The sequence below is a fragment of the Xenia sp. Carnegie-2017 genome, unplaced genomic scaffold, assembly GCF_021976095.1.
Source record: "Xenia sp. Carnegie-2017 unplaced genomic scaffold, XeniaSp_v1 HiC_scaffold_6, whole genome shotgun sequence".
In the NCBI taxonomy this organism is placed as follows: domain Eukaryota; kingdom Metazoa; phylum Cnidaria; class Anthozoa; order Malacalcyonacea; family Xeniidae; genus Xenia; species Xenia sp. Carnegie-2017.
Genome location: NW_025813526.1, coordinates 13912176 through 13930250, shown reverse-complemented (window position 1 = coordinate 13930250; position 18075 = coordinate 13912176). Strand labels below are relative to the sequence as shown.

Genomic DNA, 18075 nt, shown 5'->3' with positions numbered 1-18075 from the left:
GCAAATTTTCTCCTCACCCACACCGATTACTTCAGGTCTAGTTACGCCTCTGGATTCACAATGAAAATGGGTTGGAATGAAGAGCTTGAGTTTTGTGAGTAAGAATGGAAGAAATTTGTGGCGGACAAAACTGAAGTCGATTCGAAATGCAACAATATTCGTACTCCTTGTTGTGTTGAGGAGAAGAAATATCTTTTGTAGTGATTTAAAATGTATAGTTAAATATGTCTACTTGAAGGTAAAATGAACGACTGTTTTACTGCACTGAAAAAATAAACGATTGTGTACTTGGCTAACAAAAACAACATTTATATGACAGAGGTACTGCTTGATTTGAAAAACGTTAATTGGCCTACGTGTTCTTTGAAAGTGCATCAATATAAGGTACTAAGGGTACTAACCCTGAATAGGTTAAAACACTCAACTGATTTGGATACACTAGCTTCAAAGCAATGACGCAGCATAGTCTCTCGTTCATTGCTCATCTGTTTAGTTACAACAGCAAAGCAATATGACAGTACGGCTACAAATAGTAATACATATGCAATTATTAACAAATAGATAACATTTAACCGTTGTTTATACAGTTATAGATACACGGGTATGACGTCAACTGTGATAAAAACTAAAAAAGTGACCACATTAACAAAAATAACCCTGACATCAATGTTCAAGTTTTTAAATTTAATACAATATTTAGTTTATAATACGCTCGGGCGCTCTTTATTAATTTATCTTATTTCCTTTTTATTGTTGTAATTTCTGTATCCTATTACTTGTATATAAACCTTGTATCATTTATTATCTCACTCATACCGAAGATGGCATCATGAGATGTCGAAACATGTCTATTCTAAAAAAAGTTGTCGTGTATATTAAATGCGCCTTAGCAATATTGCTTTTACGAAATTATGGAAACTTTGATTATTATTGAAGTTATTGATGGTTGATCACTGGTTTCCCCGAGTTAGCTTGTAATGAGAAAGTTTCTGACTCGAGGGAAAGACGATTTCTTTTCATACTCAACGACATAAATTGTGAGGCAATGAGCTTGCAATAACACAAGTTTCGTGATTTTGAACGATCAAACAAGAGGACTTTCGATTTGGTAAGCTTGCCCTCGAAGTATTGTAGTTTCAAAGGCTAAAGAAATCAATTGATAAAATGAAGATGCAAGCTTAAGCAAATTTTACATGACGAAATCAAAATTTGAAAACAATAAAAGGTGCAAGGGCTGCATGTTTACGTCACGGCCGCCATGTTGGTAGTCAAATACAAAAAAATGTCCTATCAAAGCCATTGTTTGCACAGGCCAATAAGGCAGGTCAATTTTTTTATAATTCCGTAGAAATTGTTTGCAATCCAGGAATAGGCGTATTGTTTTATTGTTGATGAGGGATATTTAGTCTAAACGTCTCTATTAAATGTACTGATGAGGGATATTTAGTCTAAACGTACTATTAAATGTACTGATGAGGGATATTTAGTCTAAACGTCCTATTAAATGTACTGATGAGGAATATTTAGTCTAAACGTCCCTAATGAATATTTTGATGAGGAAATACGTCAGTAAACGTCCCTGCGATAACAAGAGGCTACCATATTATTGCATTAGTTAAATCCTGTTAATGACTCAATGTTGACAATGACCATATACAGTCTCCCAGATCTATAACAATTCAAACCGGCGGCTCATTACAGGTAATTTTACAAACAAATGAAACAAATTTCTTAAAGCAAATAACAAGAGTTTTGAAAACATGAAGAAAACAGAAGTGAATGCCAACTTTTCCAAAACAGAGAGGACAAAAAACTAAAGAAAGCTTCGTTTCAGTTTAAATTATCTTTTATAATAAACAACAACTTAAGAGCTAACTAACAAAGCAATATTACAAAAAAATTGTAAAAATTGCCTAAATTAAAATCATCCTATCTAGTTTTAGTATATTTTAATATAATATCTCACTACGTGGCCGTCCAATGCATAAACTGAAAGTTTGTCATTAATCAAATTAAAACTGACATCGAAATTATGTTGTTTTTGATTCCTTATGCTGAACCCAATTGCTTGAACATTATTTAATAAAGAAGTCATTATTCCTTGAAGCATTGTTTTTCTTGTCATTTCTCACTGTATTTGCGCTGCTGTCGTATTGTGTCCATCGTTTAAACAAACACCAGTAGGCAATAAAGGTACAGCTGGTATTACGTAGTAAATTTTACTGTATAGTTCGGTCACGCACAATTTGTTGTATTTAGGGCCTAAAATTTTACTAATGACTGTCAGCAAAATTGAATTTACTCTTGGTAAAGTTGATAGTCAAAAGCTTAAAAAACGTTTTATATTGTAAAAATGTAATTTTTCGTCATTAAGCACTTGAAGTCATTAACCTGTTTTGCCGTGTTTGCCCACATTAGATGCATTATTTGTGCTTCGTTTTTTCGTAGCTATAAACAGAGGTAATTCTCTAAAATGTCAAAAACTTTATCTTCTATAACATTGCTTCGTCAACCAACCACAGCATCCAAATTTACAAACATTTAAAGTACTATTGTTGATTTGTAAAGGATAGGATTTGACGCAAAACAAGTTCTATAAAATGTTGAATAACTAAGGCAGATGGCATGAACGTTTGTATATACTCAAAACGGCCCTGCACACTCGAGGAAACAGCCTTGACCAGCAGTTACAAGTAAAACGTTGCGAAAGCCACAACTCTGTTGTTCGTCTGACTTGTATGTATCTTAATTTTTCTCTGTTTGTCTAAGGTGTATTTCTTCAGTCGCTTTATTGTGTCCATTTTTCAATTGGTAAAAGAACAAAGGTAAGATGTGATGTAGTTGATAGTAAAACGGAAGATTCTTTATCTTCGATGCTCTGTTAACATTTAGTATTGCAAAATTTTTCTTTGACTTAGTTTGGCAAATAAGTGTTAATACAAACACCGCACAAATTCCACCCCCCGATTATTTGATTCTTATTGTAAATGGAGAGATTTTTTCATTTACCACAATACCTCCAGGTTTGATGTAGGATTGGGGACAGGTTTCACATTAATATTTTGATTCGTATATTTACATATTATCACATTTTTTGCTCAAATCTCTCAACTACATCAAAAACAAACCCTACTCCACTGTTCTGTAAATATATTCGTTCTTCAGCGGAGCCTGCGAAAAATTAAAAAGAAATCCGCTTGAGATTTTCAATTCTTATGGAGTGTTCATTGTCAGTTAGTACTCCACGAATAACTGCAAACAAAGGAGTAACGACAAGCTTGGAAAAATTTAAGAAGTTGCAAAATATTTCCAAGATTTTCTGTGTTATTTCTGTAAATTTTTATAAAAGAATTTGAGCAATCTCAAGATAACACTGAAACCCAAAACTACTTAGCTTCCCTTAATATCGACGTTCGTTTATTTCGTAGGCTCTTCCTCCTCAATAGAAAAAAAGCTCCGCGGTGCATGTAATGTAAATATCTAACACCATTTCAACATTATTTTTTGGTCATTATCTTTTGAAATTTTTAATATATTTAGCTAATTTTTAAACTGTAACTTTTTGAATTTGTCAACTGAGCAATTTAGCTGTTTTATACCTGCTAATGTGTTGAATTCGATGAATTAAAAATTCGAATGAAAATCCAATACGGGCATAGCATTAGAGACAATACCGGTATAGCTATACAGCTATAGAGGCTAAGTTACAAGAAATTGTAAAGTACTTTATGATTTCATAGTTTTTTTACATGTATCATGACATAACAGGAAATTGCAATGAAATAGCTAATGGGAAGCTCTACATGCACAATTTGTATTTTCATATTCAGATAAAGAATTTTAACATCGTTCTGGGTTTTTAATCTATTGTATCTAAAATAAATGATTTGCTTTGATTTTAATTTGATCTCGCTTTCTTCGCTTCTATAGCGCTATCCACAAAAAAGCATTTTTTCATCGTTCAATAAATCTCTTGAAACACAAAAAGTTGAAATTCATATTGAACCGAGTAAGAAGAATAAAGCATAAATTTAAAGATAACCAAGTTTCATTATTTTAAAAAAATTTATAACCACGTACATATATAATAGCTATAGTGGCTACCATTAAGAGAGCCATCAAGCAGCCATATGAGACTAACTCGATCTATTACTGAACAGTTGTTCTTGCTACACAATTTTGCTGAAATGACTTTTTTAGATAATGCTCACATATTGCTCAAAAATACGTTTTGATCCTGATCTGCTTGCATCACAGATGTAATTGTGACGTAGTCATTGTTGATCTAAATATTAATTTAAAGTCTTCTGTAATAACGTACATACATCCAACAATCAATTATAATTTAGGGCTTTACTGTATATCCTTGGATCTATGCTATGATGAGTTTTAAGATATGGTGGTTATTGTGGCTGTTATTTGGTCAAGGATTCACAATGAAAATGGGTTGGAATGAAGAGCTTGAGTTTTATGATGAAAAATGGAAGAAATTTGTGGCGGACAAAATTGAAATCGATTCGAAATGCAACAATACTCGTACACGTTGTTGTGTTGAGGAGAAGAAATATCTTTTAGAGCGATTTAAAATGTTTAGTGAAATATGTCTGCTTGAAGGTAAAGTAAAAAACAGTTTAGTTTACAGTAAGTACAGAACATCAACTGGAAATGTACTTGGCAAACAATCACAACACTTATATTACTGAGGTACTGTTAAATTTAAATAACAGTAATTGAAACCGTGTTCTTAGAAAGTGCATTAAAGTAAGGTACCTAAAGTAAATGGTTTGAACCCGTAAGGTACAGGGTGACCCAAAAAGATTCGTACCCATGAAAATTTCAACTATGGCTTTAATTAAAAAGCTATTTATTTCAAATTACAACCACACATCATTCAGTTTATGGAAGACTATTCAAAAGAGTTTCGGCTATTCCTGTCAATTTTTAGTCAATTTATGGCTTTCCCAAGATTTGTTCCAAATGTCCACCATTTCGTTGCAAGCAAACCTGTACTCGTCTGGCAAAGTTTTGAATCAATTTTATACACTCCTCTTTCGGATGGCGCTTATTTTTGAAGAACTGAAAACTACCATCACAGCATAAATAAGAGCCATCCCGAAAGAGGAGTGTATAAAAGTGATTTAAAACTTGAACAGGTTTGCTTAACAACGAACATTTGAACACATCTAAAGCATAAATTGACTAAAAATTGACAGTTTGTACATTTCTTTAGAGATCTATAGTTTTTACAGTAAGGGAGCACAGAAAAATTTACATATAGCACGACCAAATTTGTGGGCTAGCTACATCACTGTGTTTATTGTCTTAGTTACTCCAGCACTACGAAAGAATCTTGAATTCGATTATAAAGTTTAAATTGTAGCTATGTGCATGATTTGAAGAGATACATAGACAACGCATAAACTACTCTCCTCTGGACTACGTTAAACAAACCTGGCTTCTCTCTAACCTTGCTCTGCAAATACACGAAAATCTTTTTTTTTGTTTTATTTCAGATTTATCTTGGAAACAAAAATGGTTACAATGATTCGGCTATTGAAAAGCTTTCTGGTGGCGTTAAATCAAAAGCTTTGCGAATCTTTCCATTGAAATTTGTTGGTGCACCGTGTTTAACAATTGAAATTTGTGGTGGAGGTAAGAGGGGGAAAAAATATACCAGATTTACTTTGCACTGTAAGCACTTAATTACTCAATACATAAAGTTTTTTTCTCTGAGAATTAATTAAATAAGTGTTAGTTGACAAAAGTGAACAATTTTCCATGAAGGCTGAAGTGTTAGTTTTTTTTCTCTAATGAAATAAACTTATTGAAACAAGCCTTTTCAAAATGCAGTTAAGTTTAACATGTATTATTGAAGAAAAAGCAGAACACTGATTTCATTTAAGGGCTACACATGGTTCAATTTGTAGATTTTTCTTTTATCGTGCAGACTTAACCCAAACAAACCAACAGATCTCATTGCAACCAAATCAGCATCGACGTACCTCGAGATATCATGGAAACATCCCCAAAAAACTGGTGTAAAACTTGGTACAAATATTTCGAATCCTCTTACAAGATATCTATTGATTTTGCTGAAGGATACTATGATTGTTTTTGATAAAACTTTGGAGGTAACTGACAAAAAACCGTACAACATTACGAATCTTGTTCCTTACGCAACGTATAAAGTTGATGTAACCGCTGGCAATTCTGAAGGCTTTGGTAGATCAACTACAGCTACTTTTAGAACTGCTGAAGATGGTGAGTTCATATCAGTTTTTGTGTATACATATCGGCTGTTATTGCATTGATGGTGTTATTGCCATAAACGACTTTTGAAAGCTCGAATCTTTTCTGGTCGTTATTTATTTCAATCATGTTTTTCTTATGTGTATTATTTGTAGTATTAGATCTAAGTTAACAATGACAGTGTACACTTGTTAGGATTTCTTTCGAAAGTGTTTTTAATGTTTTACATAAATCTTTAAAACATATGTTTTAATTTTTGTTTAGTTCCCGAAGGTCCACCTTTAAATGTTCAAATTGTCGTCTTAAGCAGTTCATCGTTATCAGTTACGTGGGAGCCACCTGATAAAAAAGTCGCTATGTTGACTGATGAGCTGAGCGATGAGGGACGCTATGTAATGGATGTCCTGGCTATTATTCTTGATTTTGATGAACTATCTCCTCATGGCAATACTTGCGCTTATTTACTGGATACACATTTTTTAACCAGCAACAACAATGTGACAGTGTCCCAGACAGTGCTCAAAGTCGTAAATGAGTATGATATTTCGTTTGATAATGTGCTCATTTTTAATTCTGATAACGTGGCATACATGAAGAAAGCATTTTCGTCCACACTTTCGGTTATTTTTCAAATTGTGTGCACATTACTTGCCATAGTCACATTGTTAATCTCGTTGTTTCAGACTTCAAGAAAATTTTTCTGAAATAACTGAGTTTGTTAAATGTTTCAGAAATTTGTTTTACATTCCAAGTGGCAGAAAAGTAGGTTTCTAAACTTTTGAAAAAGTCTCTACTGAAGAGGAGTCTGTCTGTATGCCTCCTAACCCAACAACAAAAAGCTGGAGTGCTTGGTTAGACTCTGTGCTATATCACGCAGACCGTTTTTTGCACTATAGGAGCTTCATATCAGCAGTGCTTGAGGTCTCGGATCAACCATCCAATTCTTTGATAAGATTGGGAGAAATATATGAAGATGAGACATACTTATTGAAACTGAAAGCTCAGTTTGACTTCATTAAGATGAAAGCACCATCTTTAATTATATATCATGATTACTTTCAAATGAAGATTCCTCACATTACTCAGTCCTATGTAAAAATGAATCAGCTACTGGACTACTTGAGGCAAAATATTACAGTGGATTCTAATGATCTTTCAAAATCGTTTTATGATTTGGAGATAGATCACCAGGATGATTTGAAGAAACAGTTTGTAAGTGCTTTCAAACAAGCAGAAACAAAATTCGAGAAGTATATTGTTAATGGAGGACAACCAGCATCAGAATTTTTGAAGAAATCAAAGTACTTGAACCACGCAACATAGTCTCTTCATCAAAGCTACACAGTTCATACACCAATATTCCTGGATTCAAAGAAAGTGTCTCCAATGAAGAATGGCATAAGTATGTTGATATATTCGGACCTGCTGCTGTGTCAGAAAGTCCACAAGGTAAGGTAGACCTGAAGCTGTTTTGGAAATCCCATGCAGATGAACTTCCAGAACTTTACAAGCTTACCTCCCACTATTGCACTGGAACATTGGGAACATACGATGTTGAAAGGTCATTCAGCACATATAATTCCATTCTTGATCAGAAGAGAAGGAATTTAAATGAGCAAACTCTCAAAGCATTACATTTCCTTAACTGGAATTTGAGGGTGAAAAATTCCATTAAAGAGGAAAAGGAAAGTCCTCAACAAACACATGTCAAGAAAGTTTCTCGGCACCTTGCCACTAAATCGACAAGCCCCAATAGTTATGAAGACAAAGGTACCGCCCATAACATTGCTTCCAGTTCCGGCAATGAAAGTTTGCAGATTAAGTCAGTCAGTTCTCAAGAGAAAGATACACCCCATTCCATTGCTTCTAGTTCCAGCGGTGCAACAAAACGCATGTCTCTTAAAAACGCACTAAAACAGAAGTCAGATGATGAATTGAAATATTGTTATCTTTGTCAGAAAGAGGTCTCATATGGACACCAATGCAGTGAATGCAGAAGAGTTATTTGCACCTTTCCATCCTGTTGTTCCATTCAGGAAATATCAAGTAGTGTACTTCATAACTGTAAACTTTGCAATGCCGGAAGTGGTATTCAGAATAAGTCAAAACAAAAAATCAGCAACAAGAGAAAAATGAAGAATCTCAATGTAGGTACCAGCAAAGAGAAAAGAAGTGAACATAAGAGCACTAGTATGGACAAAATAAAGGAAATTTCGTCTTGTGCAAGCAGAGATGAACAGGGCATTGGGCCAATTAAACTTTCCAATAATACAATCGGAATGTATGTTCGTGTAAGGTTTACATCATCAAGAGCTAGCGGCTGAAAGATATTCTGTGGGATTATACTGAATATAGACCAAGAACTAGAAGAAATCGAGGTTCGTTTTTTGAAGGAGGTAAAGGCTTCTGGCAACGCATTCTATTTTATTTGGCCGGAAATCGACGACGAGTGCTGGATTAATATTGTTGATATTGTAGAAATTTTAAAATGCCCTGTTACAGACAGTAGGGGACATTATCACTTTTAGTGCTTCATTTACAACTTTTGGTGCTCGTTACGGTTAAACATAGTTACGTATAAGTAATGTAAATTTTACCACATGGCACTGTTTAAAAATAGACCAGTTTTACACACTAGCAATTTGATAAAGAATAGTTTTGTTTGTTTTATTATATCCCGCAGAATTTGTTATTTTGGTCGCGGAATTTGGATTTATAGCCGCGGAACTGATTTCAAAAATTCCACGGAATTCACGTTTTTTTTCCGCGGAATTCCAGAATGCCTGTTTTGAGACAAAGCCGATTAACAAAGACTCAGCAGACGGCAAAATATTCTCCTTGCCTGTATTTGTTTGCTATTCGTTATCTTCCTTTTATTTTGTGCTGTTGCGGCATCCATTTAATAAAAACTATACATTACAGTTTCTTCAAATGACCATTATTGAAATAAATTAAGAAACAAAAACTGACAAGCAATTTGATATTCTGATGAAAAAGCTTTTCGTTTGATATTTGATGTCTTCAAGAAGTGAATCTCAGAATTGAATTTCCAAATTGAAAAAGAACTTTAGATGTGCCTCGACTCTTTTAAAGATACAAATAAATGCGTGTCTTTTGTCTGATTTCTATGGACATGATATTTGTATGTTTGACTTCAAAATTATGAGTCGCCTTTATTTGATGTGATTCATGTTGAAAGTTTTAACATATTTTTTGTCTGGTGATTAGTGTCTTGTGAAAATTGATTTGATGTCGAAACTTAAGTCCTTATGTGTTCCAGTCTTAGTGTAGATTGATCTTTAGTATAATTGCAATAGTTATGTTGCTGTATATAAAAATTATAGTCTTTATCCCAAGGAATCCAGTGCAGTTGTCTTCATTCCGTACTATTCACTATTGTAAAGTACTTTGTGGGATTTGTCTCTTTTTACTACTGCTACACCATTTGCTCATCATTAAAGAAGATTGAACATTCAATTATTCAATTTCACTTAACAGTAGAACAGTAGAATATTTGTTAACTTGAAGGAAGAATCAAGAGCACCAGTAGACAATAGCATTTATTTATACTGCTTAACAATTGGGAATATTCAAGTCGCATTAATGCGCATTCAATTAAAGAAAAGTTTGAATCATTTGGATAAGAAGACATTTAAATAAACAAATGTATATGTTGTGCAACAGATAGTGTGTTGTAATAGGTACAAACTATTGCACATTGTCTGTTGCAATCGCGACACTGTACTTCTCTTTTCTTACAAAGTATATATATACATGTTGTGCTATTGATTGTTAACTTCTGCTCTTGATGATAAATATTCTACAGCACTATTGATAAGTCAAAACATGTAATTGAATGTCCCATGTTATTAGATGATGAGCAAATGATATATTTAAAGAAATGTGTGAAATTATTTTTTCTGGTTATTTGCTAGGAATAAATGTGTGCAAAGCAGAAAAAGATGAGGAAACGCCAATTCAAATTCTATAGAGAAATCCGCCAAATCCATATCATCTCGCACAGCCCACGTTAAGGAAACTTTCATATTGGCAAGTCATAGCTTACACGGAAAATCTGAACTATTCACAGCAGATTTCTGCCTCCTGTTTTTGTGCGGCAAATGGATTATATTATTCGGTGAATTAGGAAAATTGAGAGGAGAATTTTTATACATATACCTTATATATTATTTTGCCAAAAGTTATCATTCAAACTGCTGGCATCCTTTGTAACAAATAGAATTCACTTTTTGGTGAATCAAACATGGCAACAGACTCGTGGAAGGTACTTCCAACTGCTTTTTGTTTATGAAAAATTTTATTTTCATTTCATTTTGCTGTTAATGTTTTCTTACTAATTAGAAACATTTTATAACCATTTCTTACTAATTAGAAACATTCTATAGTGTTTTCTTACTAATTAGAAACATTCTATGCGAACAAATGGGTCTCAGGACTGTGGTATCAGTGACCATTACCTTTCAAATGGTGTTCATGTATTACACGGGGAAACAGGTGTCATTGAAAAAATTTGTGTAAGTTATTTTAGCAATTCAAAGTCAGTTTAGTGTGGAGTTTTTATGCACTGGTCAAGGACCCAAATTACTGCAATAAAATGCTTCTCAACTTTTTTGAAATTTTTTCATGGATCATTATGTGACATTGACAAATGCAAAAGTTTGCTGCAGATTGTGCTGTTTTTACAAAGGTGTTTCTTTTGTAGAGTAAGTCTCTGCAAGATAAAAATAAGATGTACAATGAAGAAGTAAAAAATTTATCTATGACTAAAAAACTTGTTTCTTAATACACGAAAAATATGTCACATTGTTCATCTAAAAGTGTATTTGCATGATATCTAAAAGTTTGCCAAAAATGTTTTTGATTTCAATAGCCTTTGTAGAGGAAGCTGTAACCGTTTTGCAATGTTTGGTGTCTTATTTTCATTCATCTACATTTGAATACATTCATCTACATTTAATTGTATTGAACTACATTTGAGAGGCAATGAGTGCTTTAACATCAACATGTGTATTAATGACATCATCCATAATGTTATTGATATATATTCTCCAAGTTCATCCCCTCTAAAAGCACATTCAGTCTTTCTTCTATAACATTTATGCATATTTTTTGCAGCAAAGTTGTGGCTTTATTGAGTGTGCTGAAAAGGATCTTCGAGTGTTCTTTCATTACAGTCAGTACAAAGGACATTCAAGTGAACTGGAACTTGGTGGTTTGTAAATTTTGCTTATTTTCACCCTTCAATGACCCTTATATTACTTGTTATGTATTCAACTACACCATTAGTATTATATTACTTTTCTGAAACGTTGATATAATATCATTCAAGTATGAGGCTTGTTGCCTTTCTGCTATTTAATAAGGGGAACAAGCTGTTTTTGTGGGCTTATCCAGTAATTCATTGGGTTTCCTCATATGACTTTTCACTCTCTACCATAATCAGTGGTGACACTTTATGATATATCGGGAGAGGGAAGCTCATCCTCAAGGCATGAGATTTCTATGGAGATTCCAGGGTATGCCTTTGTTGGTATACTTTTAAAATTTGATCTCCACCATCTAATCCCACCACAGTTCATGTTATCAACACGTGGCATTCACGTGTCTTCACCATGTTGTATGAGGGTGTTCTTTGCTATTCTAACTTGCACTGTTCTTTTTAATGTGAATGTGATGGGTATTCTGAAGGACTTTGTCTGCAAAAAAAGTGTATCCAAATGTTAGTGTTAGCTATAAAACAACTTTTCAAACTCATGTATAGTCTTTGTTTTATTGTGGGGTAGAATCAAACAAAACTTTTATTTATTCACCTAGTCAGAACAAACCACTGAACATTGATTTGTTGGGAAATTTCACACTTTAATCCTTCACCATTTGCCCCACCCCGCCTATCCCATTGTCTCTACTGCTACTGCAAAGGCCACTGCTCAGAGCTATTATCTGAAGTGTAAAAAACATTTCGATTGATATTGATGGTCAATGAAATCTTTTTGTTTAGACTGTGTGGAGTTTGAAGTGACATCAGATTCTTGTAAGGGTAAACCTATTGCATGTCGAGTGGTGAAATTGGAACAAGGCTCTGTTATATTTGAAGTAAGTGACCTTGACACCTTGTGTACTTTTTGACGCTTGCCGTGTATGTACGTTCATCCTGGTTTGGTTTACAAAGTTTTTCGAGAAATTGAGATATGGTCTTGTGGTGAATCATCCATTTATGTTTCTATTGTAGGAAAAGAGCGAGGAAAGAGTTGTTGGTAAAGTGGAGGTTGAGGCCAGGTTCTCAAGACACAGCTACCTCAAACAGTTGATTTCATCAGTTCATAAACCTCAGCTGCTTGAAGCTTCGCCTCCAGTTTACGTTCAAGGAATTGTCTGCTCGCTCAAGGAATCTTTTGGTTTCATCAACAGAGCTGACAAAGTGAACGAGGTTTGTGTTTGGGCCGTTGCAGTTGCTAACTGTTGATCAATATTGACAATTTATTGTTCAATACAAAATGAGTTCTATCAGTTATTTCACTTATGTATACGATTTGATCATTTGTAATTTATTTTACACACGATGACTTCTGATTGGCATTTGACGTAGGATTGAAAATTTTCGGTCTGCAAACAAGTCACGTGACTCAAATGACGTATTTTTGTGATAGCTGACGACAGCAAAAAGTTTATTTTTGGAAATTCGTAAAATTTGTTTGTAAAAACTTGGCCAATTATTACGACGCTACATCTACGTATGCACAAACATGTAATAATGCTCCCGGGCTTAAACCTTTCGCTTGATCAAGGTGAAAATTAAAGACTTGCCTTTTCCTCTTTGTGAAGTCTCGCATTTTACTCAGATAAATCGAGAAAGGTTCACCTTGAAACAAAGAAAATATTTCTGTATATCTTATTGCAATTCGCGCAAAAAGTCTACTGAAGTTTTATACTATATTTTTCTTTTAGATATTTTTCCACTACAGTGAATTTCTTTGGGATATTGGTGATTTGTTAATAGGAGATGATGTCCAGTTTCTTGTACACAATACATATGTACGTTAGTTATGAATTTTGTAGCCATTGCTCAATATCGGACATTCTCTACTCCCCTTCTGTACTTATGTCAAGTACTTACTCACAGGGTAAAGAAGTTGCAGTCTCAGTGGAGCGTCTACCAGAAGGTACAGTGAATTTTGATGGTGTTAGCAAAGACACATTTCAAGGCACCATCCAGAAAGTACATTGTCGGACAAAAAGACAGGAACCGTTAAATGGTGTGATATTGTACAACACAAGCGATGGTAGTTTACAGCTGCCATATTGGGAGAAAGATTTTTGGGGGAGTTCACCGTATTGACTTGGGATGTTGTAGGTTTTAAGATTGCTACAGGTAAATATGGTTTGTTGTAACTGTTGGTATTATTTCAACATGTGCAAGATCAATGAGAGATGATTTTGTTGATATAGGGGAAGAACAATTTAAAACTGATTTAGATATCTAGTATATATAGACAAAGTTACGATTGATAAACTAGGCGGGATTCGTACGCAAAATATAAATATTAAATTACTAAGTTAGTTTAGTTTAGGTTTCCTTTAGTAGTAACACTGGATCAGTATGATATGATCTTTACTGGATCATTAGATAGAAAAGTTTAGAACTGATAGAGATATTTAGTCTAAAGAAAGTTAGTTTAGTTTAGGTCTCTTTCTGTAGTAACACTGGATCAATAAGAGATGTTCTTTACAGTAAGAATTGTTCAGAACTGATAGAAATATCTAGTATGAATAAAGTTAGATCAGTTTAAGTTTTCTTCTGAAATATTAGCCTAATTGGTTGTTAAAATCTAGGCTCTTATATGCGGAGTTTTACTTTACTCCCTACTTCATCCTCATATCTAATCTTGGTTAGAAATAACTTTGTTACTGTAATAATGGGTGCTCCATCGACATAATTCTTTAAAACTTCAACTAGTCTTCCTTTGCTTAGGCATTACCATGTTTAGACGTAACATTTTGTTTTTAAACTAGTTCGTTGTCCTCCTTATTGTTGATTGAATGTTTTGGTTTCTGGCTTAACGCGCATGTCTGAACATTTGAAGTAAATACCAAACGTGTTTGTACCTTACAGAATAACCAAGCTTTCAAACTATAGCTTTCCTTTGAGTGTTTCCAGTTGGATATAGCAACATGTCCATACAATGAAAGAAATCAACAAATTTTCCCCATGATATCGGGAATATAAAGCAAACTACCATCTTTTAGCCACTCAGTCAGGCGATACATCTCTTTTCTTTTCGTGCAGATCGGCGTGACTCTTTAAGAAGAGCAACGGAAATTCATCTCATCAAGGAAATGGAAAGCAGCAATGGATGCAATGTCAGAGAAAGAGTAAGTTTTTAATTCTCATTTACATGTGCTAGTGTTTAGACTGCGTCATGTGGAAGCCATTTCTCCAAATTTTGCGGGAAATTGTTGCCTTAATCACTGTGATGGCAAATGTTAATTGCTTGGAGTTATGGTTTTAACTTTACCCCCTCCTTATCTATGAGTATTTTATCCACCCCGTCAAAAAAAATTACCCTCCCTTCTCAAATCGTATCTCCCTAAAAAGCTATACTTGCTCTCAAAGCATTCAAAACTTCACAATGTATCGTTGAAAATGAAGATTTGTCCAAAGTATTTCAATGTCTTCAATCTCTCTTATTTTGTTGGGAAATCTTTTATTTTCGACAACGCTAACATTGTACTCCATGGGCATTGGCATTGAGCATTTTTATTTTATGAATCTCGATGTGTAACTATAGTGCACAGAATCGACTTAAACTCGTTTCCTTCTTAAAGATCTATGTAGAAATTGTTCGTGGTGTAATGTGATTAAATGCATGATTTTTTGTTGCTTGTTAGGGGTTTGTTTCGGCTTTGAAAGACGGCTATGGCTTCATTCAGTGTTGCGATAGGGATACAAGATTATTCTTTCATTTCAGCGAGTTGATTGATGCGGTGAGTTTTGTTATTATGGCAATCGTAAGCAAAAAAACCTTTCAAATCAACCTCTTCTACCCATGTTAGAACAGCGTTTGCTACGTAATGCTCGATATGCGCCGGTGAAAGTATGTCTAGTTTCAATCGATGGAGAAGGTAGCTTTGCTGATGTTAGTTTAAAGTATCGTTAAATGTTTGTAGTTGAAGATAGTCCAGGCTTAGTGAAGTTCTGAGAATGACTGTTGGTGTTTGTGTTGACTGTCAGCCGTATAACCAGAGTATCGACAACCTTCGCTTTAGGCTTCACTCTGAAGATGACTAACACTAAGGTTGTCGAAACGTCAGTCAACATCAACGACAACAATCCTTCTCAGGATTTCCCGAACGTGTACGATCTAAATCTACAAACATGCAACGATACTCCCGGGTTCAAATCATTTACTTTAAAGCCTTATCAGTTAGTGCATGATCGTCTTAAAATTATTTCTTGTCGTGATACAGTTGCTGTTGTGTTTTCCATAGAAACAAGAAATCAACTTTTCCGATTAAGTGGAGTTCAGTGTCGTCGAGGTTCGTGAAAAAAGATGCATTTTGAGATTTTTTGTCGACTGACTGATTTCTACAGCTTTAAAACGCTTTTACAGGATCACGTGTCCGGAAGGCTGAATGCGATTCGTGTGAGAATCTTACCACAGGGAAACGTAACTCTCCAGTTATAGTCACCATAGTGTATCAAACAATCACATAGTTACCCTAGTGTATCAACCAATCATATTGTCACCCTAGTGTATCAACCAATCATATAGTCACCATAATGTATCAACCAATCATATAGTCACCCTAGTGTATCAACCAATCATATAGTCACCCTAGTGTAAAACCAATCATATAATCACTATACTGTATCAACGAATCATATAGTCACCCTAGTGTATCAACCAATCATATAGTCACTATACTGTATCAACCAATCATATAGTCACCCTAGTGTATCAACCAATCATATAGTCACCATAGTGTATCAACCAATCATATAGTCACCATAGTGTATCAACCGATCATATAGTCACCATAGTGTGTCAACCTATCATATAGTCACCATAGTTTATCAACCAATCATATAGTCACCATAGTGTATCAACCAATCATATAGTCACCATAGTGTATCAACCAATCATATAATCACCCTAGTGTATCAACCGATCATTTAGTCACCATAGTGTATCAACCGTATAACCAGAGTATTGACAACCTTCGCTGTAGGCTTCACTATAATCATTTGACGGCTACTAAAATTTCTCAAAAATGGGGGAAGTTGAATTTTTTTGGAGAAATTATTAGACGTTTTCTGAAATTTAGCGTACTATAAAAGAATATAATTAAACATAAAATTTTATTTCCTTTTTAACTATAAGAGTGAACGAGAGTGAATGACTCTGAACAGTATTTGAAAAAAATTTTTCGAACATAACATCAAATTTTTAGAGTAAGGATGAAGTCAATATTTGAAATAGGATAACGGCTGTAATACTTTTTATCTAAATACATTACATAAGAAATAAAGTAAAATTACAAATAAACATTGGCGAAGCAAGCTCAGTAATTTTTTTTTCTTGAGGGAGGGACTTTTCATACATTCATAATTTTGGAGTTAGTGGAATATGTATGAATATGTGCGCACAGTCATCTCGTTAATTTACCTGACGTAAGAAAAAGGAAGTTTTAGTGGATGGAGTTTACTTTATTACCAACTATGTTAGTGTTAGTAAAATGTTGCTGTTCTTGTCCTTTCCTGTTTTGGCTTATTATCCCCATTATAATATTCATTTTAAACTCATCCAAAATTATCGAATTTATTGAATTTTCTGATGATTTTATTGCAAGAGTGCTACGAGCATTGTGTTTGGCTGTAGACTAGAGATCAACAAGAAAGAAGAAATGGGTTGGAAGCAACGACACAAGCTTTACAAAACAAGAAAAATTCATGTGATGGAAAAACATATCCTCTCCTATAGTTTGTTGTCAACCCCTCTCTTTGTTTTTCAACACTGGCCGGAACACCCACCGAAAGATTGATCTAGGTAGTCGGTACCAAACTTTCGTAACATTAAACGCGGTTAAAATTTACATTTGCGTTTAAATTATGATTGATTTACGGAAAATATCAACTTGTTACAAATACAGAAATACCAAATATAATTCAGAGACTCTAGACTCTAGATATGAAAAACATAGCCACCCTATCACGAGTATCTCCGATTCATTAGTTTTCCTTAGTTGGAACACACACCAACGATTATGATGTATGAGCTTTCACTTCATAAGAATATGAGCAGACGAACCCCAAGTAAAAGAGTTTCTTCTCGTCATGTAATATCAAGTAGTCTATTGATATCTTCAAATAATCACGTGTTAATTATTTATAGTTGGACTGCTTTTTTTGTCCACCTCCTGTTCACTTAATGTTTATTACGTTCGTTTTTGTCATTCATTTTTATCCTATAGGCGTTGAAAATGATGGAGCTATAACTTGTGCAGTTGTTGCTCCTGGTTGGTTTTTATTCTTGTCGTATTGGCTGTTCGTTAGGATCAATCTAAACTCTTGTACTCGAATGTGCAGTAAAATGCGTATTGAAGTTATTCGACGACTACTGACAACATTTGATGAGACTAAATTTTTGACTTGCAATTCAGCCATGTTGGTAGTATGATAGAAAAGAATATTTTATCAGTGTTATTGTTGGCACCGGCCGACTTGGGCGAGCAACATTGTTTGGTAAATCTCACAACACTATATGGTGACTGCTTACTTTCATCTCTCAATCTATAGGTTAGCTTAAC

General features: G+C 34.1%; 3 long non-coding RNA genes across 3 annotated transcripts; all 3 read left to right on the top strand.

Annotated features, from left to right (window-relative positions):
* Positions 1-11391: 11391 nt before the first annotated feature.
* On the top strand, positions 11392-12534 carry LOC124458134. Its single transcript, XR_006953026.1, has 3 exons — positions 11392-11482; positions 12269-12363; positions 12500-12534. It is a non-coding gene; the product is annotated as an uncharacterized LOC124458134 (long non-coding RNA).
* Positions 12535-14289: 1755 nt separating this feature from the next.
* Positions 14290-15253, top strand: LOC124458135. The gene is made up of 2 exons (XR_006953027.1): positions 14290-14640; positions 15157-15253. It is a non-coding gene; the product is annotated as an uncharacterized LOC124458135 (long non-coding RNA).
* A 501-nt stretch (positions 15254-15754) lies between these two features.
* On the top strand, positions 15755-15947 carry LOC124458137. The gene is made up of 2 exons (XR_006953029.1): positions 15755-15804; positions 15879-15947. It is a non-coding gene; the product is annotated as an uncharacterized LOC124458137 (long non-coding RNA).
* Positions 15948-18075: the final 2128 nt, after the last annotated feature.